The 17,249-nt window shown below is 41.3% G+C and overlaps 1 long non-coding RNA gene across 1 annotated transcript in view; it reads left to right on the forward strand.

Annotated features, from left to right (window-relative positions):
- The window catches only part of LOC311430311, a 686,976-nt gene extending 671,395 nt beyond the window's left edge, over window positions 1-15,581 (forward strand). The window contains exon 2 of the long non-coding RNA XR_014688691.1: window positions 15,469-15,581. This is a non-coding gene — a long non-coding RNA (uncharacterized lncRNA). The remainder of the gene's footprint in view (window positions 1-15,468) is intronic.
- The last annotated feature ends 1,668 nt before the right edge of the window (window positions 15,582-17,249 follow it).

Raw genomic sequence — 17,249 nt, forward strand, 5'->3', positions numbered from 1 at the left:
TTCTTTCTTTCTTCTTTTTCAGGGAAGTACTGTACTCTAAAAAGCTATGCCCTTATGTCAGCCAGACTAACTTAGGTTCTGTCCTCCTAGAAGAGCATAGCAAGGGGAAGAAATTTTCCACTTGTTTTCCTCAGGGGAAATCCATCTGCAGCATTGTTTCCCCAGTTAGATAAACTTGTCCTTGGCATTCACACAGGTTCTTCCTGCAAATCCTTATCTGGGTACAAGGTCAGCATTTGCTCTTGGTTCAAAGCAATATCCCTCTCTTCCTGATTCCTGATCTCCAGTCAGACTTCAACTATAGTCAGAGAAAGTAAAAAACTTCCATCAATCATTTTCCTTCAGGAAACAAAATTTCATCAGAAGCCAAGTGCTTGAGAGGCTTTGACAGGCTTTCAGAGTGAGATAGCTAGTGCTTTAGTCAGTGCTGGTGTCTCTTCTGGTGGACTAGACATCTCTGTTGAAAAAAATATATCACCACAAGGATAAAAACAACAACTGTTTTAAATTTCTCATTTGATTTCAGGATGATATTTTATTTATTTATTTATTTATTTATTTTTTAGTTCAAACAAGCACTTTTGACTTCAAAATGTCAGTTTACCTGGAGACCTATCTGACTTAACACATTTTTTGACCATAGAACCACATCTTATTTTACTGGTTAGAAAAGTACAAGAATACAATACTCTAAAAATATTTTCCATTGTTGTGTACTTACAGTTTTTATGGGGGGAAGGGTCCCAGATTATATCAGAGAATATAAAGATTTAGGCACCAAAGAACAGAAAAGTAAAGAACCATCACTTTTTCTGAAAAGTGTCTAAGATTTCTGAAGTCTGTAAAATTATAAAATAGCATTGGAATCTCCTGAATCAGTTAAATTCTCAGAAAATAAATAAATAAAATATAGTTTCAATGAATATTGAAACCCAGAAAATATTTTGAGGGAGAAACAGGTAGGTCAGTATGGATCATGCATGCCTTTAACTTTTTCCTTTCCTTTTTTTGAGGTATTGTTAGATAACTAAAGGTATGATTTGTTTGGAGGTTTCCTCTTGTTTAAAGACACTAACTTTTAAAATCCGAGAAGAAATAACCTTTGAAAATTGACTTCAAAGTCTCCAGGTGAAATAGCAACTCTCCTTGCTATAACAATTCTAAGATTTTCCTCACCATTTTCACTGTGAGGGACAATGCAGGTATCTTTTTTTTTTTTTTTTTTTTTTTAATTCACTGAAACACATGAATGTTTACTCAATGGCAGACAAAAGGAGCTAAAATGATAACTAACACATTTGTATTCATTTTAAGGAAAAACAAATTATCAGTCCCAGATTTTACTACAGATACCTAGAAAATGAGAAGCTCAAAATGGTAATTATGATAAAAAGGTGAATATATTTTACTGGAAGAAGGAATATAGCATAACTTAATAAAATCTATCCAGAATAAGATAATATCAGGAGAAAAAGAAAACTTTGGCTTTCCATGCATGGAGCAGACAGAATCTTTTGGAGTACCTAAAGAACCTAAACCCGTGTCAGCTAGATAATATTTGGAAGTCACAAAGAAATCTGTTTTTAATTATACTTTCCAGTAATGACTGAAATGACTTTATAATGCACTATTGAAAGCTTCGGTCCAGGTAAAATGTCATGTTTTACGTTGTTTGTCTGTGAAGCTCTCTTTTTGGATACCCTTATGGAATACCAGTGTTTTGCTAGTCAAGGCTCCATGGAAACTATGACTATCCTGTTGGACTCAAAACTGCTACGTTTGCTAGTCTGGCTACTGGATTTCAATATGCCAATCCACTGGAAGTATAGTTTTGATCCTCTCTATTTTCCCCTATATGTTTTTTTCCTGTAGATGTGTCCTCCGGTTTTGAAAATCTTGCAGAGCTCTGTTTGCATCCTGCTTTTGGCTATATTAACACATGACTGCATTTCTAGGTTTGCTGTGGACAGTTGATCTCTACTCTTGGGACTGGATTTCAGACTGAAATATTAATTTATTGGGAAAGCATGCATAATGTTGTCACATAGCTTATACATAACATTCAGTCAGTGATTTGCATTATGTCCCCCTAATTGTTGCACATGGGAAAAAAAAAAAAGCCATAACTTTTCATATATTTACTGTTTGCCACCATGTTCCTCCAGCAGCTATGGAGGTCCTCGTGACAGTTTTGCAAGTGAAGCAGATCCAGGTGGCCTTCAGTGAGAAGCAGACAGGAGGACCACACAGGCATACAGGAAGGAAAATAAATGTTTCTGGTTTTGCTGTCCAGTTTGTTTGTATACATCATGTTTTCTAATGACAGATGGCTCTTATGCAGAACCTTGTTTATAGGGCAGGATTCCAAGTATGTACACAACCAATGTGTTATCAGGAAAACATGTGATCATGAACACTGCTGTCAGAATTTCCACTGGGATAAAGACTGTGAGTGGTGGGTAGAGTTTGCTTTCACACACAGACCATCAAGATTGTAGAGGGCAACCAGTATCTAGAAGCATGCTCCTACTAATATTTAAAAACTCGAAATTCCAGATTGCAGTAGATTCGTTTGAAATTGAATATTATTGCAGAGGTAGTTACTCAGATTTTCAAAACAGTTAAACACTATGACAGTGTGTCTTCTCACCCCACTTTTATCTGGCCATTGTCTTGCTTAAACACTGGCCATTATGCCTAAGGCCATGCTCAGGCAGATAGTGCCTGACTCCCTAAATACTGAGTTGTATTGGTTGGGAGAATGGTTACATCAAAACTTAGGTCATACTGGTAAGGAAGCACTTTACTTTGAGGCACAGAATAAGGGCTGCCCCATAAACAGAAAAACAAAACAAGAAAACAAACAAACACAAAAACTTGTGAAAATATTATTACAGAATTTTCCCACTGTATATTGAAATTATAAGCAGATCATCCTGCTAAAACACTACCTCTATGTATCAATGAAGGGTAAACTTTATGGTTTCTCAGGCCAATTGGTTATATTTTATATTGGACCATTCAAATCCTCTGTGGGATATTGATATATCCTTAAAGGAGTGGAAGTAGTCTCCAGCTTGCTTATTAAGTGGCAGAAAACTGATGTGCAAAATACAATGTGAAGGTTATTGTCCTGTTTCTCTCATCTACCTACCCACCCCTGATGTTATCCAAAGTAATAATGGGTGACACTTCTCTTGTAAGAAAGTACAAGACTGGGCAAAACAAGAAAGAATTAATTGGGTATTCCACAGATCATACTACCTTCAATCAAATGGGATGGCAAAAAGAGCTAATGGCTTACTGAAAAGGAATTTCAAACCACACCTGTCTCAAAGTACTCCATCAATGACATATGTACCTAAGGGTACACAGCCTACTCTGTAGGCTGAGCTTTCTTTTTAAAAGTGGAATTTAGCTCTCCACCTATTGGGGAAAGATAATATACCAAAACTACAGCCAAGGAATCCTGTGATGTCCAATATACCATCCAACAGTACTGTACATATGACCCTACTAAACCTGGTGGCCCACTTGCTTGGTAAGCTACCAAGCTACCAATAGCAGTAGTACAAAGTGCAGAATTAGTGTGCAACGGATTTTTCCTTCTTTTTATTAGGGTAACATGTTTGGAATTCCCCCACTGAAACAAATCTTTTTTTTTTTCTTTTTTTTTTCTTTTTTTCAGCATTCCACAAGATGATGGACAGAAATGCTGTGTTCATGGTGTTATTCCAAATATTAACAATACTACTCTTCCCAACCTGTGGGCAAAGAACCCTAGAATGGCTGTGATCTCAAACTCATATTAGGTATGCTTGGAGTATGGGCATATGCTGTAGTAAGGAGTAAGTAGTATTTAAATCATTCTACTGTGGTCATGCATGAAACTGAATTATACTTAGAAAATGAATGGAGCTTAGATAAAGATGAATCTGATAATAAAGTTCCCAAACTTTGGGAAATGGCAGGGAAATAAATTAAACCAGGATTCCAGATGATGAATGGGTCTACTGATAAGAAGGCATATCTCATACAGAATCACAGAATTTTCTAGGTTGGAAGAGACCTCAAGATCATCGAGTCCAACCTCTGACCTAACGCTAACAGTCCCCACTAAACCATTTCCCTAAGCTCTACATCTAAACGTCTTTTGAAGACTTCCAGGGATGGTGACTCCACCACTTCCCTGGGAAGCCTGTTCCAGTGCCTCACAACCCTTTCAGTGAAGAAGTTCTTCCTAACATCTAACCTAAAACTCCCCTGGCTCAACTTAAGCCCATTCCCCCTCGTCCTGTCACCAGGCACGTGGGAGAACAGGCCAACCCCCACCTCGCTACAGCCTCCCTTGAGGTACCCATAGAGAGCGATAAGGTCGCCCCTGAGCCTCCTCTTCTCCAGGCTGAACAATCCCAGCTCCCTCAGCCGCTCCTCGTAGGACTTGTTCTCCAGGCCCCTCACCAGCTTCGTTGCCCTTCTCTGGACCCGCTCAAGCACCCCCATGTCCTTCTTGTAGCGAGGGGCCCAAAACTGAACACAGTACTCGAGGTGCGGCCTCACCAGAGCTGAGTACAGGAGAACGATCACCTCCCTAGCCCTGCTGGTCACACTGTTCCTGATACAAGCCAGGATGCCGTTGGCCTTCTTGGCATATTTCTGTGTACAACACTACATCAAACCCAAAAGCAAAATATATGAAACTTTGCACCTCTGAAAGATTGGACTGTTGGTACAATTTTACCTTAATACCTTAACCTGTTTATTTAGTCTACTTCTGGGTTTAACATAGCACGGGACTATCATTTAAATTTAAAATAGACATTACTAAGATTAGTACAACAACTTCTGCCCCAAGTAAAAATAATTAAAAAAACAAAACAAAACAAAACAAAACAAAACAAAACAAAACACAATCTTATCCCCACAAATTTATGAAATTGGACTGTATGTGGTCAGGAATACGAGCCAGCAACTAGTGTTATTTCACCCATCATGGTCTCTTAAATGAGTAAATTTACTGATGCAAAAGATTATCTCTGCAATCAAACCCATCTGTTCTCTAAGTGCATCCTATGAAGGACGGTTAGTATAGTATAGTATAGTATAGTATAGTATAGTATAGTATAGTATAGTATAGTATAGTATAGTATAGTATAGTATAGTATAGCATAGTAATTATAATATGCAGTGTGGTGGATACGCTCAGTTCCTTTACAGTGTGGTGGGTAAGCTCTGCTCCCGTACTTGGCATAACTCTTGCTCAGGCTTTTAAGCCAAAGTTGGCCTTGATGTGATCACTCTTTGAACCAGACAGCTCGTTATCCAGGCAGAGTTCATTCCCATGAAATCTCATATAGGCATTAATGAAGGAATCTGAGCTTGACTACAAATCAATCACTTTATCTAATAAATATGGTGTCACATCTCTTTTTTCTCCATAACCAAAGGAAAAGTCACCTCTATTATCAACAGAGTGTGGTGAAGGCTGACAGCCTCTCTCCTCTTTACACCTGTTGTTTATGTAATATAGGCACTGGATCATCAGGCCTACCCTGTGATCATATCCTGACTCTCTGTGACTAATGGACAAGGACACAATTAAGTGCTAAGTGGAAGGGAACTGCACAATCTGATTTCTAAACAAACTGTTAAAAGACTTGAATTTTGGAAAATCAAAAGGCAATGGTCTCTCAATCCTGTAAATAGTGATCCAAAACAAGAACTCTTTGAGCTCTCCAGGGACCCAGTGACCTGCATCCCTGATCTCCCCCTGAGCTGGGATGCCCTAAGGGGAAGAGCATCTCAAGGCCAAATCCTCAAGGAACAAGCTAGTCTGCAGACAAATACCAAAAAGGAAATAGGGTAGGTAATTCAGTCTAGGAAGTGTTTTTTAAGTGCATGACTGGATCCAGAAACCTTCCAGGACCCTGCAGTAAGTTTTGGATGAACCTTGCCATTCACAAATCTTCAACCAAGTCACTATTTCTATTTTAGCAAAGTCCTTGATCATTCCTAGACTATTGTGTTAATTGACTAATACTTGGATCATATATACCTAGATACTGCTTAAGAGTTGCTAAAATCATATAATATAACCTTGATATTTACTATAAAGGTACATAATAAATCCTTAATTGCTGCTATATTATAGTTGTGTAAATCCAATTCTGCCACACATAGGCAAACCCTCACCTCTCTAAAACAAACATAGAGAGATGTGACTAGTATCACAGGAACAGGATTGGGAGTCTTACATAGTATACATGCTGAAGTACTCAAAAATAAACTAAACACAACAACAAGTGATTTAAATGAATTAGAATATCCTCTGTGGTCTTCTCCATTAGCATTGTAGAACTAATCGATGGCTCTTATCAGATATATCACCTCAATAGGAAAAAAATAACATAAAGGACAACAAACTGATTGTAGATGCACTTGGTGTAGCCCAAGATAATGTTTCTCTAACTCATAGTTGTATGCAAGATCACCTATGGATGCAATCTGTGGTAGCATCAATTCTAAGACAAGGTGAGAGGGACATCTTGCACACTGAAATTTGAATGGTAATTTAGGAAAATGCAACTAAATTCGAAAGGATATTCCAATCACAGTGACATGTTGTCTGTTTTACTTGATGACGGTGATAATGATGATAATGATTATCATAAAAGAACATACAAAGCATGCACAATGAAATTGCTCACCACCTGCTGACCGATGCCTAGCCAGACCCCAAGCAGCAGCCTTCCCTTCAGCATCCTCCAGCCAACTCCAATCAATTTTGTTGTTCAGCATGGTGTCATCTGGTATGGAATATTGGTCTGACCAGTTTGGGTCAGATGTCTTGGTTCTGTCCTTTCCCACCTTTTTGTGCACCCTCAGAAAAGTGTAAGAAGTTAAAAAGTCATTGGTGTAGGGTAAGCACTGCTCTGTAACAACTAAAACATCAGTGTGTTATCAGCATTATTCTCTTCCTAAATCAAAAACACTGCACCATAACATCTACCAAGAGGAAAACTAATTATATCCCAGCCAAAATCAGGACAATATCCACCCTTTATTTTGTATCATCTATACCATGTTCAGGTCCCACACTTTCCAATACATCCCAGTTAATCACCACTAACTTTGTTGTCTTTTGATATATACACACAAATACTATTCCCTTAGTCTATGTGCCATCTCTTTAAAACATTCAAGGAGTTCATTTAATCCATGACTTTGAGCTCTATTTGTCATAGAAGTCCTTCAAGGCAGGAGAGATGGTGAGTGGTTTTGGACAGTTTCATGCTGAAGTCAGTTCTGGTTCCATCACTGCTGCACTTGTATGGTTCTGTCAAAATTTAATTTTCATTAATCTATAATTCTTACTGTAATGCCATTGATATTACATATAGCAACCATAGCAGTCATGACAGTATTATATAGCAATTAAAATAATACAATTCAAATCTTGTGCAATTATTCCTGCAAAACAAATCCCCATGAAGTACATATTGGATTTCCCCATCCTTCTGATTTACCCACCAAGTGAACCCAGATTCTTGATAAAAAAGATTCCCATGCATGGGGTTTTCCTTTGTCTGAAGCAGGAATAACCTATTCTGTCTTCCCCAGAATGTTCTTTATGTGCATTACAGAGACCTTACCCCCTTCTACAGATGTAAGAGTTATGATTAGGCAGTACCAGCTCAGTTAGAAGATCCCCTAGTGCTAACTAACTAGGTGGCTTTTGCTAAATGTGTATCCTAGTGTTTGAAAGTCCCAGCATCTGTTGTTCTCTGTGTAGTCTTAAAAAGTCCATTGTATCATTCACTTTTTCCAGAGGCTGGTGCATGATAAGGGATGTGGATAAACCTATTCAATACCATGCTTTTGGGCCCAGGTTCTATGAGGTTGTTTTGGAAATGAGTCCCCTTGTCTGACTCAATTCTTCATGGGGTGCCATGTTGCCATAGGACTTGCTTTTCAAGGAACAGGATAGTGTTCCAGGCAGTGGTATAGGGCAGAGGATATGTTTCCAGCCATCAAATGGTTCTTTCCACCATAGTAAGCACATGGCATTTACCAAGGTGGGTTTGTGGAACTGTGACACAATCAATCCACTGGGCCTCCCCATATTGATGTTTCAGCCATTGTCCTCCTTCCCAGAGAGGCTTTAATCATTTTGCTTAATTGATTGCAGAACATGTTTCACAATCATGGATAATCTTTTCAATAGTCTGTGGTCAAGTGCACCCCTCAGTCACGAGCCCATCTATATGTTGCATCTCTTCCTTGATGTGTAAGACACACATGGCCCACTGAGCTATTGATAACTCAGCCTTATGTTGCCAGTCCAGATCCACCTCAGCCACTCCAATTTCAGAAGCCTGATAAACCTGCTGGTTGTTTTGATGTCCCTCAGTGGCATTCTTGGGCACGTGAGCACCTATGTGGTGTGCTTTTACAACCAGGTTCTCTACAAGAATGGCAATATCTTGCCACAGTGCAGCAGCCCAGATAGGTTTGCCTCTGTATTGCCAATTGCTCTTCTTCCACGGCTGTAACCACCCACACAGGACATTTTTCCACTATCAGTATACAGACAGACCACTGGCCATTTATTTCTTTCAGCAATATTTAAAGACAGCTAGATCTCTTTAACTTCTGCAAATTGGCTCGATTCACCTTCTCCTTCAGCAATTTCTGCAACTTGCCATGTAGGACTTCATAAAGCAGCCCTCCAACTCCAATGCTTTCCCACAGTATGACAGGGCCCATCTGTGAGCTGGGTGTATTGCTCCTCATTTTCTCTTACTTTATTATGTAGTGGGTCCTCTTTAGCATGCATCACATTCTTCTTTGACAATTGCCTGAAATTTTTGCCTTCTGACCTGTTGTGGAGAGCAGTCAGACTTGTTAGTGTCACTGATAAGCACCGCCCTTGGGCAAAGGGGAGCTGAGCAACTTGCTCCTGTTTATTTCTTATACAAACTTTGTGGATGGAGGTCCACAGGCTTAGTTCGAGAGGTTGCTGAAGGAGAGAGTCTTGTGTTGGTGGGATGGCTCTGTTTTGATGAAAGAACAGAATCCTGAAGGCCACAACACTGAGAGTGAAAACTTTTGCTCTATTATGTGTAAAAAGAATACTGATGTTCATACCTCTGACAATGATAATGAGCATAATGGAGTGCATGTTAAACATATATGACTATAGTACTTGATTCTTCACACAAATCATGCTAAATATCACACCCAGGAGTGAACAAATAAGGTTAGGATATAAGAGAGTGTTAGTAGTTAGTGTAAAGAAAGTTAGTGTTAGGGAAAAAAAAAAAAAAAGGTGAGAAAAAAAGAAGAGTGGTGGAACAAAGAAGAAATTGGAAACCTAGAAGAGGCAGTTGACGGGCTGTATTCCTCCTCTACCAAGACAGGGACACCTTCTTGGTAAGCTCTGTTCCTTCACCTTTTGGTGAGGAATAACTGGGATAGCATTTTGCTATCACTTTTATCATATATTAGCACTATTGCTGTAAGTGTATTTATCAACAGCAATTCTGAATAATTTCTGAATAATCGGTCACCTTATTTAATATGTTCAACATTGTGAAACTGTCTCAGTGAAAGTCCTTAGCAGGGCTCTGAAAAAGGCAAATGTGAGACTGATAAGTCCCCTTTACCTTGAAACATGTCCATGATCACTTCCAAGATTCCTGGCCAACCGGGGTTTCCTATTAAAGCCTGTTGTGTGATCAGTACAACCCACTTACTCCATGTAGCATCATTTCCATGAAATGTATGGGAAACCATCCCTTTGAACATCCAGCCCAACACCAGCAGTCAGGGTGCCAAGAGGAGCTGTGCTTTAGTACCCACCACTTCTAATGTAACTGAAACCCCTTCATAGATTGCTCTTTCCATTGAAGTCATGTCCTCTGTATCCCTTACACTAAAATCCTAAGGGTCAATGTTGAGTCTCCTCTGGTGCTTTCTACCAGACGCTCCAGGTACAACCATTCTTCCTGGCTGCATAGTAAAGCATATTTTTTACATCTTGTCCTTCCTGACTGGCCCAATTGCTACTGCATGAACTATCACCCATTTGTTCAAAGGCTTGTAATTGCTCAGGGCACATTTGAGATTGTTCTTCCAGGTCACCTGACCTGGACAAGCTTGAAAATTGGTCCCACGTGTTCCTAATGAGGTTCAACAAGTCTAATTGCAAGGTGCTGCACCTAGCCAAAGGGCAATTCTGGACATGAGTACATACTGAGAGAAGAACTCATTGAGATCAGCCCTGCAGAGAAGGACTTGGGGACTTTGGTGGATGAAAAGCTCTACATGAGCCAGCTTGCAGCCCAGAGGGCCAACTGAATCCTGGGCTGTGTCAAAAGAGGTGTGGCTAGCAGGTTGAGGGAGGTGACCCTCTACTCTGCCCTTGTGATGTCCCACTTGGAGTGCTGCATCCAGGTCTGGAGAAGTCTTTCTATCTGTTAGAATTGATCCAGAGGAGTGCTACGAAGTTGATCAGAGGGCTGGAGCACCTCTCCTATGAAGAAAGGTTGAGAGAAATGGGGCTGTTCAGCCTACAGAAGAGAAGGCTCAGGGCGTGACCTCATTGCAGCCTTTTAGTACTTAAAGGGGATTTATAAAAAAGATTGAGAGCGACTCTTTGCTCAATCAGATGATGGTAGGACAAGGGGAAGTGGTTTTAAACTAAAAGAGGGGAGATTTAGATTAGAGGTTAGCAGGAAATTCTTCACTCAGAGGGTGCTGAGGCACTGGAACAGGTTGTCCAGAGAGTTGTGGATGTCCCGTCACTGGAGGTGTTCAAGACCAGCTTAGATGAGGCCCTGGGCAACCTGCTGTAGTGAGTGGCATCCTTTCCTATGGCAGGGGGATTGGAAGTAGATGATCTTTAAAGGTCCTTTCCAATGTGAGCCATTCTACCATTATCAGCTGATTATCTATGATTATCAGCTCAATGATTATCTATGATATAGAGGGCTTACAATCAGACTGTAATTTGGCATATGCATTTTTCAGAACCCCACAATACCTAAGAAAGCTTAGGTTTCTTTTGGCTAGTTGACGGAGATATAGCTATTATTTTCTTGATCACATCCATTTGGATCTGACAATATGAATCATAGAATCACAGAATCGTAGAATATCCCAAGTTGGAAGTGGCCCACAAGGATCATTGAGTCCAACTTCTGGCTCCACACAGGTCCACTCAAAAATATCTGTCTTGCCATTTTATTCCTAAAAACTGGATCTTCTGTGCAAGTCCTTTGACCTTTGTTTTATGGCAAAACTGGCTTTCAGAAGGATTTGGACTATTTTTTTCCCTTTCTCAAATACTTCTGCTTTGTTGCCCCACATGATGATATCATTGGTGTACTGCAGATGCTTCACTCTGTTCCAGTGCAGGAGCTTCACTCTGTTCCAGTGCAGTCTGGATTTGTCCACTGCAAATGGTAGGACTGAGTTTCCACCCCTTGGTCAGTCGATTCCAGGTGTACTGGATGCCCTTTCACGTGAAAGTAAACTGTGGCCTACATGCTGCTGACAAAGGGACTGAAAAAAACACATTAACAATATTGATTGTGGCATACCACTTGGCTGCCTTTGACTCCAGTTTATATCAAAGTTCCAGAATGTCTGGCATGGCAGCATTCAGCACTGGCATGACTTCATTCTGACCATGATAGTCCACTGTATCTCCACTTTCTATTATACTTTTTCACTGGCCATTTGGGACTATTAAAGCATGAGTGAGTCATGCTGATCACTCATTGTCTGTCCAGCTGATGAATCAAATTATGGGGGGGAATCAGGGAATCTCAGTGCAATATTGCTGCTGGTGCACTGTTGTGGTAGTGATGGGCACCAGCTGTTCTTCAGCCCTCAACAACCCTACAACGGAAGGGTCCTGTGAGATACCAGACAAGATAGACAAATGTTTAATGTCCTCTGTCTCCAAGGCAGCTATGCCAAAAGCCCACTGGTACCCTTTTGGATCTTTGAAGTGTCCTCTCCTGAAACAGTCTCTGCCAAGGATGCATGGATTCTCTAGGCCAGTCCCAGTGAGGTGCTTTTGCCACTCATTCCCAGTTAGGTTCACTTTGGCCTCCAATATAGTTATCTGCTAGGACCCCTCTGTCAATCCAGACATATAAATGTGTTCTGTCCCTTTATAGCTCAATGGCATTAAGGTACACTGTGCACTGGTGTCCACTAGAGCTTTATAATTTTGTGGGTCTGATGTGCCAGGACACCAAATCCTATTTGTTCCTTCACATGGTTGGAGGCAAGGTCCTCTAGTCCCGGTCATGGCATTTGTTACTGTGTCTGGGGGACTTTCCACTGGAAACTGGAGCAACGGTTTTCATGGAAGAACCCCCTTTTATTGTTGTTTTTCCTTGTAACTAATGTATCTGTGCCTCTAGTGTTGAGGTATATTTTCCATCCCATTTCCTCATATCATCTCTGTGGTCACACAGATAAAACCACAGGGTGACAAGTGGTGTGTACTCGTTATATTGTCTCTCTTGAGCAAAGCAACACTTCCTCCTAATACCGAAGATTCTGATTTGTACAGGTGGGGAGAAGGACACGATCACTTTGAACTGCTGGAACTCCCAAGAGTTCCGAAGAACTCCCAGTTTTTCTACAACATTCTCTTTGAGTATGTGGACCTCTTGGGAAACTTTCTCCATGGCCAAGATGCAGACTGTAAGGAAAAAAAAAAAAAAAAAAAAAAAAAAAAAACTTTGTATTGCTGGAGTTGGAGGCTATGTATCACATGGCGAATTGTAGGATAGACCATGTTATGAACAGAACGATGGGGAGGAATGTTATTGAATACTGATCCATTTTTAGGCTTAGTGGAATTTTGAAGTTTATGATGAATTTTCATTCTCAGTGGCAGGTAATGGATTCTAGCCCAGAGTAAATGAATGTAGTTGTTGGGGCTAGGCTTGTTAGAAATGCGGCTTTTACAGTGTGAGTGATGGTAACAGGGGTGTTTTTAAAGTTTTTAAAGAGAAGTGGAAGGATGATCGGGGTTAGGAGGGTTGCTAGTGTGAGCAGTGTGAGGGAGTTGATGAGTAGTGTCGGATTCACTACTTTTACTTGGAGTTGCACCAAGATAGATGGCTTCTAAGACCAGCAGATTACTGTTATCCTTTAAAAGTAAGGGGGCTGGGGTTTAAAGCCCAGATGCAAGAATTAGCAGTCCTTGCTGATTTAACCTCCCCTCAGCAGGCAAGAAGATTTGAACTTCTATTTTTAGGATCACGATCTAATGTTTGGTTTAAACTATGCTTGCATAAGGGGGCTCCAGAGATTAGTTCGGGCTTGAGGATCAAGAGGAATATGGGGATAATGTGGAGTGTTATGCGTAGGTGCTCTCGTGTGGTTGAGTTTTGGATGGATGTGATATGGGAGGGGATTGAGCCTTGTTGGGTGACCAGCAGCATGAATAGGGTGTATGATGCGGTTAGTAGGGTGGCAATTCCTGTCAGGATAATTGTGAGGGCAGATCAGTTGAATAGGGTGATTATGATAGTTAATTCTGCCATGAGGTTTGTTGTCGGGGGGAGGGCCATATTTGTTAAGTTGGCTAGTAGTCATCAGGTGGCTATGAGTGGTAGTAGGGGTTGGAGGCCTCGTGTAAGTAGTAGGATTCGGCTGTGTGTGCATTCATACTTTGTGTTGGCTAGGCAGAATAGTATGGAGGAGGTTAGCCCGTGGGAGATTATTAGGATTATTGCTCCCGAGAATGATCAGTGGGTTTGGATTATTCCTGCGGCAATCACCAGTCCCATGTGGCTGATGGATGAGTAGGCGATCAGTGACTTCAGGTCTGTTTGTCGAAGGCAGATTGAGATGGTATTAAGGCACCTCCTAGGGCCAGGGTTAGGAAAGGGTAGTGGAGAAGGTTGGACAGTGGCCCCATTAGTAGCATAACTCGTATGATTCCATAGCCTCCTAGTTTTAATAGTAGGGCGTCGGGGAGCATTGAACCTGCGATGGGGGCTTCTACATGGGCTTTTGGTAGAAAAAGGTGTAGGCCATATAGTGGGGCTTTTGCTATGAATGCTATGAGTAGTGCTAGTCCTGATAAGATACTTGTTCATGAGGTGGACAGGGTTGGGTGGGTTAGTTCTAGGGTTGGTAGGTGCAGGGTGCCGATTTTTACGTATAGGTATATGATTGTGATTAGAAGGGGTAGTGAGCTTACTAGCGTGTAAAATAGTAGGTAGGTGCCGGCGCTGAGGCGTTCAGGTTGGCTTCCCCATCGTGTGATTAGGATCAGGGTTGGGAAGAGTGTAGCCTCAAATGCAATGTAAAAGAGTGCTAGTTCTGTGGTGCAGAAGGATAAACGGTTGGACTATGATTAGGGTTGAAATAAAAGTTCGCTTTCGTGACAGGTGTTCTTGTTGGAGGTGGTTTTGGCTTGCTATAATTATAAGTGGGAGTAGTCAGCAGGATAGTACTAGGAGGGGGGAAGAGATTTGGTCAATTCCTGTTCAATTGGACAGGAATTTGTAGGGGTAGTAGGTCGGGATTAGTCACTGGAGGCTAAGGGCGGCGATCAGTAGACTGTACATAGTAGTGTTAGTTCATAGGAATTTTGGTGGGGATAGTAGGGCTGTTGGGAGGAGTATGATTGTTGGTAGAATAATTTTTAGCATTGTAGCAGGTTTAGGTTATGCAGGTGGTCGGAACTGTGGGTGCGTGTGGAGGCTACTAGAATAGCCAGGCCAGTGCCTGCCTCACATGCTGAGAAGGTGAGCATAATGATTGGCACTATGGTAAATGAGGGGGTTTGGTTTTCGATGGGCCATATTGTTAGGCCTAAGAACATTGAAAGCATTATGCTTTCAAGGCATAGTAGGGCGGATACTAGGTGGGTTCGGTGGAAGGCCAATCCCAGTCTGCTAAGGACGAAGGTTGAGTAAAAGCTCAGGTGTAGGGGTGACATAAGAAAGTTACAGGGTTGGCTGTAGTCTGCTGGGCCGAAACCAGCTGTCTTCTGATTAGACTAACTTTCTGTTATTCTACCCATTCTAGGCCCCCTTGGGCTCATTCGTAGGCTAGTCCTAGTGTTAGGAGAAGTAGGATAGCTGCGGTTCAAGCGAGGGTTAGTAGGGGCGACTGTGGTTGAATCGCTCATGGTAGAGGAAGTAGGAGGGCAGTTTCTAGGTCGAATAGGAGGAATAGGATGGCTACTGAGGAAGAACCGGATTGAGAATAGTAGGTGGGCGGATCCAAGGGGGTCAAATCCGCATTCGTATGGTGAGAGTTTCTCTGAGTCAGGGCTTATTTGGGCGAGTCAGAAGTTTAGTGCGGTTAGGATGGCACTTAAGGCTAGTGATAGGGAGAATATGAATGTGAATATGTTCATTGATCTTCTCTGGGCTTTCACCAGATTTTAGAGATTGGAAGTCAATTCTAATTAATATACTAGAAGAGCAAGATCCTCATCAGTAGATGGTTATGTAGAGGAATAATCAGATAACATCTACGAAGTGTCAGTATCAGGTTGCGGCTTCAAATCCAAAGTGGTGGTCTGATGTGAAGTGAAATTTGATTAATCGGAGGAGGCAGACAGTTAGGAAGGTGGATCCAATGATTACGTGGAGCCCGTGGAATCTGGTGGCAACGAAGAAAGTGGAGCCGTAGATGACGTCGGCGATTGAAAATGGGGCTTGGTGGTATTCTATTGCTTGTAGGGCTGTGAAGTAGAATCCTAGGAGGATTTTCAGTGTTAGGGCGTGGATGGCAACCCATCCACTGTGGGTTCCTCTTCATCTTTCCAGGTCATGAACTGATATATGGTGATGGTGCATGCCATACAAACTTCTGCCACGTGGGTTGCATGTGTTTAGCTTCATCTGAATCTTTGGATATGTGGTCATTGTCTAGGTCATAAATCACCTCCAGCATAGCGAATTCCCTCAGGTACTGGTTACATTTCTCCATGGTAGTCCACTTGTCTAGGTGACATAGAATATCTTCCTTGAAAGGGTATTTTTCCTTCACACCTGACAGGAGTTGCTATAAGAGTTTGTGCCCTTTATCCAATAGCTTTGTCACTGCCCCTTCCCTAGAGAGGAATCCCAGCTGCTTGGCTTTCATGCCCTCTAATTCCAAGCTACTGGCCTCATTATCCCAGAATTAGAGCAGCCAGGTGACAATGTGCTCACATAGACAACGGCTAAAATCTTTTTGCATATGTTGCAGCTCACCCAAGGATAGTGATCGTGTGGTTACTGCTGCATTTATGATCTCCTACTCCTGTTCCCATAATGGCCCTGCTTCAGAGTAGTCTGCCTTGTCCTCTTCTTCCTCTCTCCCCATTTTAGCAGTTTCTTTCCTTACTAAGCAAGCGGACTTTCACGTGTATTTTTTCATCTTGTGTGAAGGGGTGACAGATACCAGCATGGATTTGTTCTCTGGCCCAGTTGCAGTCTTTTGCAGGAGCTGGAGTGGCCACAGGGCCAGCTGTGGGAGTTGAAGAGGCTGCAGGACCTGTTGCAGGAGTGGGAGTGGCTTGTGACTCAAAAAAAGAAGGGTTTCCATGACATGTCTGACTTACTCTGTTCTCTGTGAAGTAAATAATTGAGTGTACCCTGCTACCTCAAGTCTTGTGGAGTCGCTGTCTTATTTATGATTACACTTTGTTAGATCAGTACATTGTATCAATAAATATATGGTTGCTTCTCTCTTACAAGCAAAGTATATAATTTCATCCTCAAGAGACACTAACTTTCCTCTGGTATATAGAAACAAACATATGAATAAAGTAATTGCATGATTTTAACTCACATATCTTCCAAATTGCTATAACACTTTAAATTGCCACAGTTGCACTGCTGTCTGTCAGTAGTTCAGAAGATATCTTTCTTGGTGCTGCACACAAATAACATGGTATAGCCACAGGAATAAATGAATGCATTACTAAAGTGGAAAACAAGGGATTGAACATGAAGTTAAAGGTGAGCTTTTTATAAGGACTGAATTCTAAGATATTATCTTCACTTGCTTTGCATAGCAGATAAGTTCCCGGTAATACTGAGATCTCATTACATTTCTGGGTTTTGAGTTCATTTATAAAGTAAGCCTCCCCATTCATCTCAAAACAGAAGATGGGGGAAATATATATATATATTTTTCAGCATAATTGTAAATAATATTTCATTGACTGAATTTCAGAAATGAAAAGCCCATCTGTATCTATATGTAATTTGAAT

The sequence above is a fragment of the Aythya ferina genome (assembly GCF_964211825.1).
Source record: "Aythya ferina genome assembly, chromosome: 1".
In the NCBI taxonomy this organism is placed as follows: domain Eukaryota; kingdom Metazoa; phylum Chordata; class Aves; order Anseriformes; family Anatidae; genus Aythya; species Aythya ferina.